The 14,420-nt window shown below is 33.1% G+C and overlaps 1 protein-coding gene and 1 non-coding gene across 8 annotated transcripts in view; one reads left to right on the top strand and one right to left on the bottom strand.

Moving 5' to 3' along the window:
* Positions 1-14,420, bottom strand: part of NAALADL2 (N-acetylated alpha-linked acidic dipeptidase like 2) — a 1,495,600-nt gene that overhangs the window by 1,223,191 nt on the left and 257,989 nt on the right. Inside the window, exon 1 of one of the 7 annotated variants that reach the window (XM_059922025.1) lies at positions 12,163-12,223. The exons of the other annotated variants lie outside the window; for them this stretch is intronic. The gene's annotated coding sequence lies outside the window, so the exon portion shown is untranslated. Of the gene's footprint in view, positions 1-12,162; positions 12,224-14,420 lie in introns of those variants that run through there. 7 annotated transcript variants of the gene reach the window in all.
* LOC132365619 (small nucleolar RNA SNORA56) lies at positions 12,703-12,831 on the top strand. The gene has a single exon (XR_009503147.1). It is a non-coding gene; the product is annotated as a small nucleolar RNA SNORA56 (small nucleolar RNA).

Below are 14,420 nucleotides of genomic sequence, written 5' to 3'. Positions count from 1 at the left end.
ATCAAGGCCATATATGACAAACCCACAGCCAACATTGTCCTCAATGGTGAAAAACTGAAACCATTTCCATTAAGATCAGGAACAAGACAAGGTTGCCCACTCTCACCACTATTATTCAACATAGTTTTGGAAGTGTTAGCCACAGCAATCAGAGAAGAAAAAGAAATAAAAGAATACAAATCGGAAAAGAAGAAGTAAAACTGTCACTGTTTGCAGATGACATGACACTATACATAGATAATCCTAAAGATGCTACCAGAAAACTACTAGAGCTAATCAATGAATTTGGTAAAGTAGCAGGATACAAAATTAATGCACAGAAATCTCTTGCATTCCTATACACTAATGATGAAAAATCTGAAAGTGAAATTAAGAAAACACTCCTGTTTACCATTGCAACAAAAAGAATAAAATATCTAGGAATAAACCTACCTAAGGAGACAAAAGACCTGTATGCAGAAAATTATAAGACACTGATGAAAGAAATTAAAGATGATACAAATAGATGGAGAGATATACCATGTTCTTGGATTGGAAGAATCAACGTTGTGAAAATGACTCTACTACCCAAAGCAATCTACAGATTCAATGCAATCCCTATCAAACTACCACTGGCATTTTTCACAGAACTAGAACAAAAAATTTCACAATTTGTATGGAAACACAATAGACCCCGAATAGCCAAAGCAATCTTGAGAACGAAAAATGGAGCTGGAGGAATCAGGCTCCCTGACTTCAGACTATATTACAAAGCTACAGTAATCAAGACAGTTTGGTGCTGGCACAAAAATAGAAACATAGATTAATGGAACAGAATAGAAAGCCCAGAGATAAACCCACGCACATATGGTCACCTTATCATTGATAAAGGAGGCAAGTATATACAGTGGAGAAAAGACAGCCTCTTCAATAAGTGGTGCTGGGAAAACTGGACAGCTACATGTAAAAGTATGAAATTAGAACACTCCCTAACACCATACACAAAAATAAACTCAAAATGGATTAAAGACCTAAATGTAAGGCCAGACACTATCAAAACTCTTAGAGGAAAACATAGGCAGAACAGTCTATGACATAAATCACAGCAAGATTCTTTTTGACCCACCTCCTAGAGAAATGGAAATAAAAACAAAAATAAACAAATGGGACCTAATGAAACTTAAAAGCTTTTGCACAGCAAAGGAAACCATAAACAAGACCAAAAGACAACCATCAGAATGTGAGAAAAGATTTGCAAATGAAGCAACTGACAAAGGATTAATCTCCAAGATTTACAAGCAGCTCATGCAGCTCAATAACAAAAAAACAAACAACCCAATCCAAAAATGGGCAGAAGACCTAAATAGACGTTTCTCCAAAGAAGATATACAGATGGCCAACAGACACATGAAAGAATGCTCAATGTCATTAATCATTAGAGAAATGCAAATCAAAACTACAAGGAGATATCATCTCACACCGGTCAGAATGGCCATCATCAAAAAATCTAGAAACAATAAATGCTGGAGAGGGTGTGGAGAAAAGGGAGCACTCTTGCACTGTTGGTGGGAATGTAAATTGATACAGCCACTATGGAGAACAGTTTGGAGGTTCCTTAAAAAACTAAAAATAGAACTACCATACGATCCAGCAATCCCACTACTGGACATATACCCTGAGAAAACCATAATTTAAAAAGAGTCATGTACCAAAATGTTCGTTGCAGCTCTATTTACAATACCCAGGACATGGAAGCCACCTAAGTGTCCATCGACACATGAATGGATAAAGAAGACGTGGCACATATATACAATGGAATATTACTCAGCCATAAAAAGAAACGAAATGGATGTATTTGTAATGAGGTGGATGGAGTTAGAGTCTGTCATACAGAGTGAAGTAAGTCAGAAAGAGAAAGACAAATACAGTATGCTAACACATATATATGGAATCTAAGGGAAAAAAAAAAAAGGTCATGAAGAACCTAGTGGCAAGATGGGAATAAAGACACAGACCTACTAGAGAATGGACTTGAGGATATGGGGAGGGGGAAGGGTAAGATGTGACAGGGTGAGAGAGTGGCATGGACATATATACACTACCAAATGTAAAACAGATAGCTAGTGGGAAGCAGTCGCATAGCACAGGGAGATCAGCTCAGTGCTTTGTGACCACCTAGAGGGGCGGGATAGGGAGGGTGGGAGGGAGGGAGACGCAAGACGGAAGAGATATGGGAACATATGTATATGTATAACTGATTCACTTTGTTATAAAGCAGAAACTAACACACCATTGTAAAGCAATTATACTCCAATAAAGATGTTAAAAAAATAAAATAAAATAAAATAATAATAGCACAAAATGCAAGAGAGGAAATACAGCTATAAAGGAGTAAGTGTTCTATATCTCACAGAATTAAGCATAAATCTGAAGTAGATTATAATAAATTGAGATAAATATGGTTAAATTCTAGAGAAACCACTAAGAAAATAACTCAAAAAATATAATAAAAAACTCATTCAAGGAATTAAAATGTTACATCAGAAATTATTTGCTTAATATATGAATATATTTGCAAAAATATGAAGTAAGGGAGGAACAGAGGAATAAAAAACCCATGAGAGTTACATAAAATCAAAAGTAAAGGGCAGATATAGATCCAACTATATCAAAAACTATATAGAAAACATTAAATGTGAATGGATTTGAAACTCAAATCAAAAGACAGAGTTTGTCAGACTGGATAAAACAAGATCCAACTATATGCTGTCTACAAAAGCCATTTATATTTAAAAATACAAATTATTTGAGAATAAAAGGATGGAAATTATGTATGTATCATGCAAACAACAACCATAAGAAAGCTGGAGTGGCTATAGTAATATTAGACAGCATAGATTTTAAGACAAAAAAAAATGTTACTAGAAACAAAGAAGGACATTTTATTTTAATAAAAGGGTCAAACTATCAAGAAAATACAATATAAAAAGTATATATGTGCCTTAAAATAGAGTTCCCAAAAATACAAAGTAAAATCTAACAGGATAAAGGAAGAAATAGACAATAATACTTGGAGACTTCACATTCTATAATGCACAGAACAACCAGCAGGAGTTCAATAAGGAAATAGAAGACTGAATGATAATCTAGACCTAATACATGTATAGGATAATTCACCAAACAACAACAGAACACACATTCTTCTTAAGAATATTTTCTAGAATTGACCATATACTAGAGCATTAAACAAGCCTCAATAAATTTAAATGATTAAAACCAAAGTATGTTCTCCAACTACAGTGGAATGAAACTAGAAATCAGTAACAGAAAAAAATTCGGAAAATTCACAAATGTGTGGAAATTGAACAATACCCTCCTAAATAAACAATGGTTTAAAGACGAAATCACAAGAAAAATAGAAAATAGCTTGACATAAATGAAAATTAAAATGAAGATGTAATATACCAAAACTTATGAGATGCTGTTAATGCAGTGCTTAAGTGGAAATTTATAACCGTAAACACCTATATTATCAAAGAAGAAAGATTACAAATAAATAACCTAAACTTCCACTTCAAGAACTTAGAAAAAGAAGCGTAAACTAAATATACCTGATTGCTACTTGTGTGTCTTCTTTGGAGAAATGTCTATTCAAGTTTTTTGCTCACTTTTCAGTAAGCTTTTAGAGTTGTTGCTATTGAGTTGAAGGAGTTCCTTATATATTTTGTATATTAATCCCTAATTAGATATATAGTTTGCAAATTTTTTCTCCCATTCTAGAGGTTGCCTTTTCACTGTTAATTATATTCTTTGCTATGCAGAAGTTTTTTAGTTTGACATAGTCCCACTTTTCTGTTTTTCCTTCTTTGTCTGTGCTTTTGACATCATATTCAAGAAATCATTACCAAGACCATTTTCATGAAGCATTTCCCCTATGTTTTCCTCAAAGAGTTTTATATGTCCATGTCTTACAGTTAAGTATTTAATCCATTTGGGGTTGATTTTTGTGTATGGTGTAAAGTAAGGATCTGAATTCATCCTTTTGCATGTGTATATTCAGTTTTCCCCAACACCATTTGTTGAAGAGACTATCCTTTCCCCATTGTTTATTCTTGGCATCATTGTTGAAGATCAGTTGACCATATAATTCAGGAGTTTATTTAGAGGCTTTCTATTCTGTCACACTGGTGTATGTGTCTGTCTTTATGTCAGTACCTAGCTGTTTTAGTTACTGTAGCTTTGTAATATATTTTGAAATCAGGAAGCGTGATGCCTCCACTTTCTTCTTTCTCAAGATTGGTCTGGCTATTTGAGGTCCTTTGTGGTTTCATATACATTTTAGGATTGCTTTTCTATTTCTGTCTTAAAACATGCCACTGGGATTTTGATAGGAATTGCATTGATTACTCAATATCACCAATCATCAGGGAAATGAAAATAAAAACCACAATGAGATATCATCTCATACCTTAGGATAGCTATTATTAAAAAACAATAATAAATAACAAGTGTTGGTGAAGATGTGAAGAAAACAAAAGCCTTGTATACTCTTGATGGGAATGTAGAATGATGAAGCCATTATGGAAAACAATATGGAGTCTCCTCAAAAAATTAAAAACAGAAATGCCATGTGATTCAGCAATCCCACTTTAGGATATTTATCCAAAAGAATTGAAATTAATATCTCAAAGAGCTATTTGCATTCCCATGTGAATTGCAGCATTATCCACAATAGCCAAGATAATGGAAAACAACTAAGTGTCCAGCAGTGGAGGAATGGACAAAGAAAAGGTGTATATGTACACAATGGAATATTATTCAGCCTTAAGAAAAGCTGGAAATCATGCCACATGCAACAATATAGATGAACCTTGAAGACATTATGCCAAGTGAAATAAGCCAGTCACTGAAGGAAACATATTGCATGATTCCACTTACATGAGGTATATAAAAAAGTCAAACACATAGAAGCAAAGTGTAGAATTGTGGTTTCCAGGGACTGGGGTAAGGAGGAAATGGTGAGCTGTTATTCAATAGGTATAAAGTTTCAGTTATACAAGATTATTAAGCGCTGGAGATCTACAACATACCATTCGGCCTGTAGTTAACAATACTGTCTTGTACCATCAAAAATATCTTAAGAGAGTAGAGCTCATGTTAAGTGTCCTTACCACAATAAAAAATATATATAAGAAGTAATAAATGAGTTCAAAACTGAAGCATATAAGATCAATATTAAAAATCAATAATATTTCTATACATTAGCAGCGAACAGTCCAAAAACGGAATTAAGAAAACAATTATATTTACAACATAATATAACTAATAAAATACTTAGAAATAAATTTAACAAAAATAGTACAAACTTCTGTGAAAACTACAAAAATTTATTGAAAGAAATTAAAGAATATCTAAATAAATGGGAAGACATCCCATATTCATGAGTTGAAACTCTTAATATTATTGAGCCATTATACCTCAGATTGATTTACAGATTCAATGTAATTCCTGTCAAAATTGCAGCTGACTTCTTTGCTCAAATGGCCAAGCTGATCCTAAATTCATATGAAAATTTAAGGGACCCAGAATAAACAAAACAATCTTGAAAAAGATGAACAAAGATGGAGGATTCACACTTCCTGAGTTCAGAACTTACTACAAAGTCACAGACTTTGTCTATAAATCAAGCCTGTATGGTACTGGCATAAGGATAAATACAGAGGTCAATGGAATAGAATTGGAAATACAGAAATAAACCCTCACAGTTTTAGTCAATTGATTTTAACAAGGGAGCCAAGACAATTCAATAAGGAAAGAAAATTCATTTCAACAAATGGTGTTGGTGAAACAGGACATTCATATGCAAAAAAATAAATCTGAATCCCTTCTTCATACCATACTCAACTCAAAGTTGTATCATAGACTTAAATGTAAGAGTTTAAACAATAAAACCCTTAGAAAATATAGGAGAAATTTTCCATGACCTCAGGATTAGGGAAAGCATTCTTAAATATGATACCAAAAGACAAACTACATAAATTTGACTTCATTAAATTTAAAAAAAATTGTGTTTCAATAGATACCATCAAGAAAATGAAAATAGACCAGACAACATAGGAGAAAATATTTGCAAATCAGACGTCTAATAAGGGACTTGTGTTCAGATTATACATAAGTATCCAAACCCTTACAATTCAATAATAATAAGACAATCCAATTAAGAAATGGGTAAAGGATCTGAATATATATTTCTCTAAATACATACAAATTGCCAATAAGCATATTAAGAGATCATTAACCATTAGAGAAATGCAAATTAAAGCCAAGATGAGATACCACTTTATACCTACTAGGGTGGCTCTAACCAAAGAAATATATAATAATGAGTGTTGGTGAGGATGTGGAGAAATTGGAACACTGATACACTGCTGGTGAGAATACAAAATGATGCAATATTTTGGAAGACAACCTGGTGGTTTCTCAAATAAGTAAATATAGGGTCATGACTCTTTAATTTCACTCTATATAGTCAAGAAAAATAAAAATATATGTTCACACAAAAATTGGTACACAAATATTCATAGCAGCTTTATTCCATGTGGAATAAAATGGAAATAATCCAAATGCCCATCAAATGATGAATGGATAAATTGAATGTACTTAAAAATAGAATATAATTCAGGAATAAAATATAATGAAATAGTGATACACACTACAACATGAATGAACCTAGAAAACATTATGTTAAGTGAAAGAAGATAGTCACAAAAGACAACATATTAAATGATTCCATTTAGATGGAAAATCCAGAATAGGCAAATCTATAGAGACATAAAGTAGATTAGTAATTGCTGGAAGCTGGGGAGAAATGAAGAATGACTGACAGTGTGTATGGCATTTCTTCAAGGGATGATGAGAATCGTCTAAAATCGATTTTGGTGATGACTGCACAAATCTGTGAATATAGTAAAAACTAATAATTGTAGACTTTAAATGAGAAAATTGTATGGCATGTGAATTATATTTCATTATATATAATGAAATATGTAACAGTTCCATATTTTAAGTAATTAGATCCAAACTACTTAATAAGTATTTATATCCTAATAATCTTAGTAGCTAATTGGAAAAAAATACACACAATTTAAAGAAGGTATTTTTTTAAATTTCATTCTTAAATAACCACAATTATCTACTAATGGAATTTGTGTTCCTTTTGGGTCACACTTCTCAAACATTGAAATCATACTGGACATCACCACTCTCATTTCCCATTGTACATTGTTATTCATATGGTAGTTGCTTTTAACAAGCAAACTTAAAATACAGCTTTGTAAATATATGATAGCATCAAAAGCGATGCAGTACAATCTAATGCTAAAACAATGAACTTCTTTGAGCTAGTAGTTTGCAGAGTATTCAACAGATGTCCGACAGATGTCAAGCACCTTTGTGCTTTCCTTGAAAAATTAAAATATCCAGTGATGCTCCTCTGTGACCCTTCTATGAGTTTTACTTTGGCACCTCACTGCTTACAAGCACTAGCCCTAGTAGATACACTTGGTAAGTGGCAGAACATGGATCCACATGACTAATTTTGTAATTACTAACTCTCCACTTATTTCAGGAAGCCAAAGTGCTGAGTGTCTTAATCAAAATGCTTTAATCTCTGAAATGGGTTGTAATATCAAAATTCAGATTATTATAATGTTTATCATATTCAAATTAAAGTCAAAAGGTGAAATCAGCTTGGGTTAGCAAAATAAAGAAACTGTTAAATTTAGAAGGAGAATCATTTCAGAAAGAACTTGAGTTTTGACAAAGAATTGAGTAAGTTATTAGCATTGCTTTCTGATGACCATTTAGTTAGACAATTACTTGGTCTCACCTAAGCACAGGTCTATAGGTAAAAAGCACAGTTGTGTTTCCTATATTTCACAGAAGGTTTTGAACATTTACATAATTTTGGATTTCAAAGCAAGTCTCTCAAATTTAAACCACACTCTAGTAACACAAAAATTAAAGCCCCAAATTCATTTCAGAAACAATGCAAGAGAAAAATGGTGACAGGTGTGCATGTTACTCTGTCATTGTGGTTTCTAGCATAGCATTAAGAATCAACCATTTTTATTGAGTCTCTAGAGCCTATTGGTTAAGAATATTAAATTGGCTTTAGGCTACAAGGGAATCAAATCCCAAATGGTCCATTCATTTACTAGTTGTCTCTTAAAGTCCCTGAGCTTGAGTCTTTATAATCTATGCAATGAGAATATTCTCACAAAATTGTTACAGCATCAAATAAGAAAAGCCTGAAATATTTAGTATAGTTCCTAGCATAAACTAAGAACTCATAAATGGTGGTAGTAATAATAGTTGTTATTTCTAAGAGAATTATTAATCCCTTTACATTGCCCTTAATATCCAAACCCTAAATTCAGAGTATCTATTCTTAAAAGAAAATGAAAGGAAAGTCACACAAGTAACGTCAGTTTCAATCATCCACATTAATGAAAAAGGGCAGTGATGAAAACATAATTCCCAAAACCCTTCTACTTATGGTTGTCATGCCATACACACACACACACACACACACACACACACACACACACACATACATTGCCCTTTTAGAGAATCAATTATGACTTAGGTTTGTTATTTTAAACAATTATTTTAAGTAAAATTGAGTCTTTACATGAAAAATTCTACTTTAAAAATCAATTTCATATCCAAAATGGTAGGAGTGGAGAGCTCCTACTCTCCCTTTAGTAACAAATTAGGGAACACACAAAATTAAATAAAAGGCTCACAGGCATCATTCATGTCTTTGTCACTTGTGTTTCATAAAAATGTCATTTCCATTAAAATGGCATTACATAAAAAAAGGGATTTTAGGTGGGGGTAGTTTTCAGCAGATTAGCCGTCCTAATTACATTTTACTTGGGCTAATGTTAAAATTAGTTTCTGTTCCCTAAGCACATATCAGCTGATAGTGAGAGAAGCACACTTGCAACTTTCTAGGCAATGGAAGAAACCACCTACAATTAAAGATGTGCTTAATTTAACCCACAGCAATTAGTGAATACAGACAGGTAAATGTGACTTAATGGTACTCATAACCCTTTTAAATTTTTAATAGAATTCTACACAGAAAAATACTGTAAATTAAGTATGTAAAAGGAAAATATCACAAATGATTTAAAATCATACACTGGAAAATATCTTACAGTATAAAATCATCTTTAATTATAAATGAGAAAATGTTGCTTATGGTATTTTATAGACAATCAAGACAAATGATGAATTGATCTGTTTAAATAATTTAATGAAATCACATCTTGATATTTACCAGTCATTTTTGGAGGTACAGTGCCTTAAAGTACTGTCATGACTTTTAATAGCATATATTAAATATTTACAAGGATGACAAAGCAACCATGTTTTGATTCAGTTATCTAAACGAATTTTTTGAAGGTGAAGGTTAGACTGAAGATCTTTTTTTATAAGATCAAGGATCCATACTAATATTTTATGCATGAAAAAGTACAGTAGTAGTTGATGACCAAGAAATATTGATTAGTTGACATGAGTGGCATCAATAATGAATATCTTTCTTCCTGCTCTGACTTTAGAACATCCTTTCCTAACATTTGAGTTTTCCTAAACTGGATTTTTCTGACTTCAAAATAATAAAAGTAAAATTCAGTTCAACACAACACCGATTTACTGAACACCTATTATGTGCAAAGCACTGGATGACGCAGAGCCTTGTGGAGGGAACTGAGGCAAGACAGCGAAGCTGTCCATTCACCATGCCCCCCGCCTCCAAGGGGTTTACAATGAATTAGGGCAGTGCTTCTCAAATCGTCATATGCATGGGAATCACCCAGGATCTTGGTCTAAGGCATAGCCCTGGAATTCTGCATTTCTAACAAGTTCCCTGGTGATGTCCATACTGCTGATTAACAGACTACACTGGAGAAGCAAGGGATTTCGAGGCAGAATGAGATAGTAATTAATAAAAAATAGTGGGAGAAACTCCATGATGGACAGAAGAGGAAGAGATTGCTCCAAATAGAAAAGAAAGCAGGAGTGGGGAATTTAAAGACTAGTTCATGGGATAATTGGTATTCATATGGATCTTGATGGCTGAGGACTATTTTAATGAACAGAGATAATAGAAAAAGGGCAATCCAGGCATAGGGAAAAAAACTAACAAAAATGTCAAGGCAGAGTGGGCAGAAAATGCAGCATGTTTAGAAGGAATACTAAATAATATGGGCAAGCAGAATGTGTAGTGCATGAGGGGAAATAAAACAATTGCATAATTATTGAAAAATAAATAATATGCTTTGTGTTTTCATTATTTCTGTTAATAATTATACCAAGTCTATTATTGCCCTGCCACTTATAAAGTGCTTTCATATGTCATCTTCAGCGTGTTCTTGTAACAACTCTGTGACATAGATTTCTGTTGTTGATGCTGTAACCCATTTATAGATGACAATTCTGAAAACATGTTAATTGTCTTCAAACAAGTTTAAGTAGTTAGTGCTGGATTCAAACTCCAAAATTAATTTTTTTCCCCACAAAGAACTGTCTCCAGGAATTATTTATAGAATGAGAAGAAAACAACATACTTTAACTAAGAATAACAATCTGGAAGCAAAGTATTCTTTTTTTCTAAGATCTACTTTATCACAGTGGCCAGGTGACAAGAAAACCCTTGTCTTTTTTTCTGCTTAATAGGAATTTACCTAATTTCTCACTGTTAAACATGATATACTTGTTGGTTTGAGTCAGATTCCTTACAAGGATAAGAAAATAAAGTTCCATTCATAGTTTTCAAAGAACTTTGATCAGGAGTATGTAGTGAATTTTAAAAGAACCACACGTTTAATCAACATATGACTGCCCAGATACCATCTACAAACTATAGAACACAATCGTGAGAGATAGCCTCTCTTCAGTGATCTGCCACATTAGTCTTAGAAAAGTATAAAAAACAGAAACATGGCTTAATTTGATTATTTTACTTAAATAATACAAAAAAAAACTCAGTAATCTAGGTGAGGATCTTAGAAACAACTGAAAAATCTGAATATTTTAAAGAAATTCAATTGTGTTCATTATGACTGCATGCAGTTACTCAAAGAAGCTTACAAACTTAAATTCAATTTTATAATAAGGTTAACAGACACCTGAAGAAATAATTTCAATGAATAGATGAGCTTAACTTATTAATGGCAGTTATATGTTTGTAAACTGTTATTTTGCAAGGGCCTATGGCTACTCATTATTTTGAGAATTTTGAATAATCATTAGTTGTGTTTAAACAGTTAATCTGTAATTTCAGTTGATCAGGTAAAGGTAATATTTACTAGTTACCACACTTGACTCTCCACAAATTCTAAAAGCATAAAGAATGTGGGTTCTATAACTTTATAAGTAATACCATTTTTGATTTCAAGGTCCTATTATTAGAGAGAAACATGAGAATCTAATATATACAAAGAATTTTGTGTGTAAGGAGGGTGTGTGATTTTAACATGCAAAATTATTGGCTGAAATGGGAAACCTCTTTTAATAAGTACCTGTATATGAGAAAAAAAAGAAAAAAAATTGAAACCTATATGTTCCCTAAATGTAATGCATTGAAACCTAATAAAAATTAAATTAAAAATTGAAATGAGGGCTTCCCTGGTGGCACAGTGGTTGAGAATCTGACTGCCAATGCAGGGGACACGGGTTCAAGCCCTGTTCTGGGAAGATCCCACATGCCTCGGAGCAACTAGGCCCGTGAGCCACAATTACTGAGCCTGTGCGTCTGGAGCCTGTGCTCCACAACGAGAGGCCGCGACAGTGAGAGGCCTGCGCACCGCGATGAAGAGTGGCCCCCAATTGCCGCAACTAGAGAAAGCCCTCGCACAGAAACGAAGACCCAACACAGCCATAAATAAATAAATAAATAAATCCCATTTAAAAAAAAATAAAATTGAAATGAATATAAATGTTTCTTTAAAAACTCTCCCTAATACAATCTTAAAAACCAAAGCTACTTTAAACAACCCAAGCTTTGAACACTCTATAGCTCTGAAAAAAACGAATTCTCATTTTCACTTTAAATTGCATGCACAGTATGATGAAGTGTTAAAGGAAGATTAAAAATTGTCAAGTTGAACTAACATTTTCTTTTGTAGAAGTTTCTTACATTCTTCTCATTCTTTTCTTTTTTTATTACCAGGCCAAAGTTCAGGAAATAGTAAATGGCTGAAAAATGTTAAAAAGAAATATATTTAATTATGCACAAACACACACACACAATCTATATCTACCTATACCAATCTATAAATATGTATAAATTATAATTGTATTAGGGAACTAAGGTTTATATAATATTTGGTACTTCTTTATATTTTTTATTAGTTTTTTTTCCTTCTTAACTTATCCTGACACCCTTATTATATACAGTTTTGAAATAAAGTATACGAAAACTAGAGAAAATAATGTGGTTATAATAGGTTCAATTTTTATATTTCTTACCTTTGGTTAAATGTCATTTATCTTGAATTTTGTATTTAAGTGGATATTTTGGGCTTCTTTTTGAGTCTAACATCAAGTAGGCATGCCAGAATAAGTAGAATATATAAAATAATTGAAATTTAATATATTTTAAAATATTTGTTTGCACAATGATAAAATACAGAATGTAAAATAGAAAATGAGCAGTAGACAGTTATCCCTTTCTAGTCTGGCTCATGGGTCTCTAGAGGGAGTCAATCTGCAGCAGTAAGTGATGAGTTCTTCTGTCTAGCATCAGTATTTTGATGATGGCTTTGGACTTGCCAGATATTACTTGCCAGAGAGAGGTCATGGCCAAAGCAGTAAAAGCCCCACAGGCAGCTGCTAAAGCAGTAAAAACCCCAAATCGGAAGCAAGAAAATGAAAGCGACAGAAACATCTCCAGTGGCTCCACAGTTGGTCAAGAAGGAAAAGAAAAAGGACAAGAAGGCCAAAGCTCCTCTGGAGAATGTGGGCAAGCCTGGAGATAGGGACCGTGATACCACCAAAAAGAAGAAGAAATGTGGAAGTAGTGTCTGAGTAGTGGAGACCACTTTAAGCACTGTGTCCAGCTGGGAGGAGAAATTAAAGCGTTATTGAGAAAAAAAAAATAGAAAATGATTTCTCATGTCAGCACACTATAAAAGAAAAAAATAACATGATTAAGACATGTAAATATCATGAGCCTACTCGTTAAATCTGCTCTCATATCACTAAAGGTACTCATCCTATTAACTATGCTTTCCCCTTATTGTAAGGTTCAACTCAGCGAATAAATCCTTTGCACCATGCACAGCATTTTGTTGTACTGAGATTATTGATGGTGCTTCTAATTATGACCCTGAAAAAAGTCAATAAGCTGATGCTGAGAGATTTAAATGGTATGCACGTTCACACAGGAGTATACCCAATTATCAAGATAATAATTGTCTTCAATTTTAGAACTGAAACATCCTACATATAGACTACGTCTAATAATAAGGAGAAGAACAGCAGTGAGGAGCTATTTTCAGAAGGAACTGAAGAACTATTCCATGATAGAAAGCATTCTGAAGCCCCAATGCCTGATAAGTCCTGCTGCTAATATGCGTGGTATTACTGTGTTCAGTAATAGGAGAGCTTATTCAACTTCAACTTGGTAAGATGTTCAGTATTTCTTTATTAGCTATGAAAATTAATTACAGGCAATATTTAAAATTTAAATTAGTCATTAGTTTAAAATGAAGGAAATGAATATTCTACTATGATATACAAATTATAATCATATAGTCGATAACATGGAGAAATAGTTAAATTTTAATATAAAAAGTAATGTTTAGGTTCATCTTGGACTGGCTAGCTACAATTCTTGTTAAGTTTCTAAGGGAGAAAAAGGAATGAATTAGAGGACATCTAAATTTATACCATATAAAATAATTTTGCTCTTCTTAATCATCAACATAATTGTAAAAGTTTGTCTTAAATTTGTATATGTAGCAGGGTGTGTGTGTGTATGTGTTACACATGGAAACCTCAGATAATGATTAACTGACTATGGGTAGCTACTGACATTGAAAAGGAATCTAACAGTCATTGAGTTCTATGTCCCAAGTACTGGTTCTCCTTGAGTCACAGTTTTAATTTTCTGTAAGACTGTCTGGCCCCGCTTACCTCTCTCGTCTCTCCTTGCTTCCCCTCTGTCTCTCAGAGCCCATTCATTCAGCATGCCCTCAATCCCTCAGTGCCTTCTACTTACTCTGTACCCTTTACCTGAAATACGTTTTCCTCCTCCCCTCACTTAAATAAGTCCAACCCATCCTTTAAGGAAACTGTCCCTCCCCCCTATTTTTTGGTGTGATTTTATCTGATTAATATTAGTATCCCCATTAGAATGTAAGATATAC

This window comes from Balaenoptera ricei, chromosome 4 (genome assembly GCF_028023285.1).
Source record: "Balaenoptera ricei isolate mBalRic1 chromosome 4, mBalRic1.hap2, whole genome shotgun sequence".
Lineage (NCBI taxonomy): Eukaryota > Metazoa > Chordata > Mammalia > Artiodactyla > Balaenopteridae > Balaenoptera > Balaenoptera ricei.
This window is presented reverse-complemented; position numbering and strand designations above follow the sequence as displayed.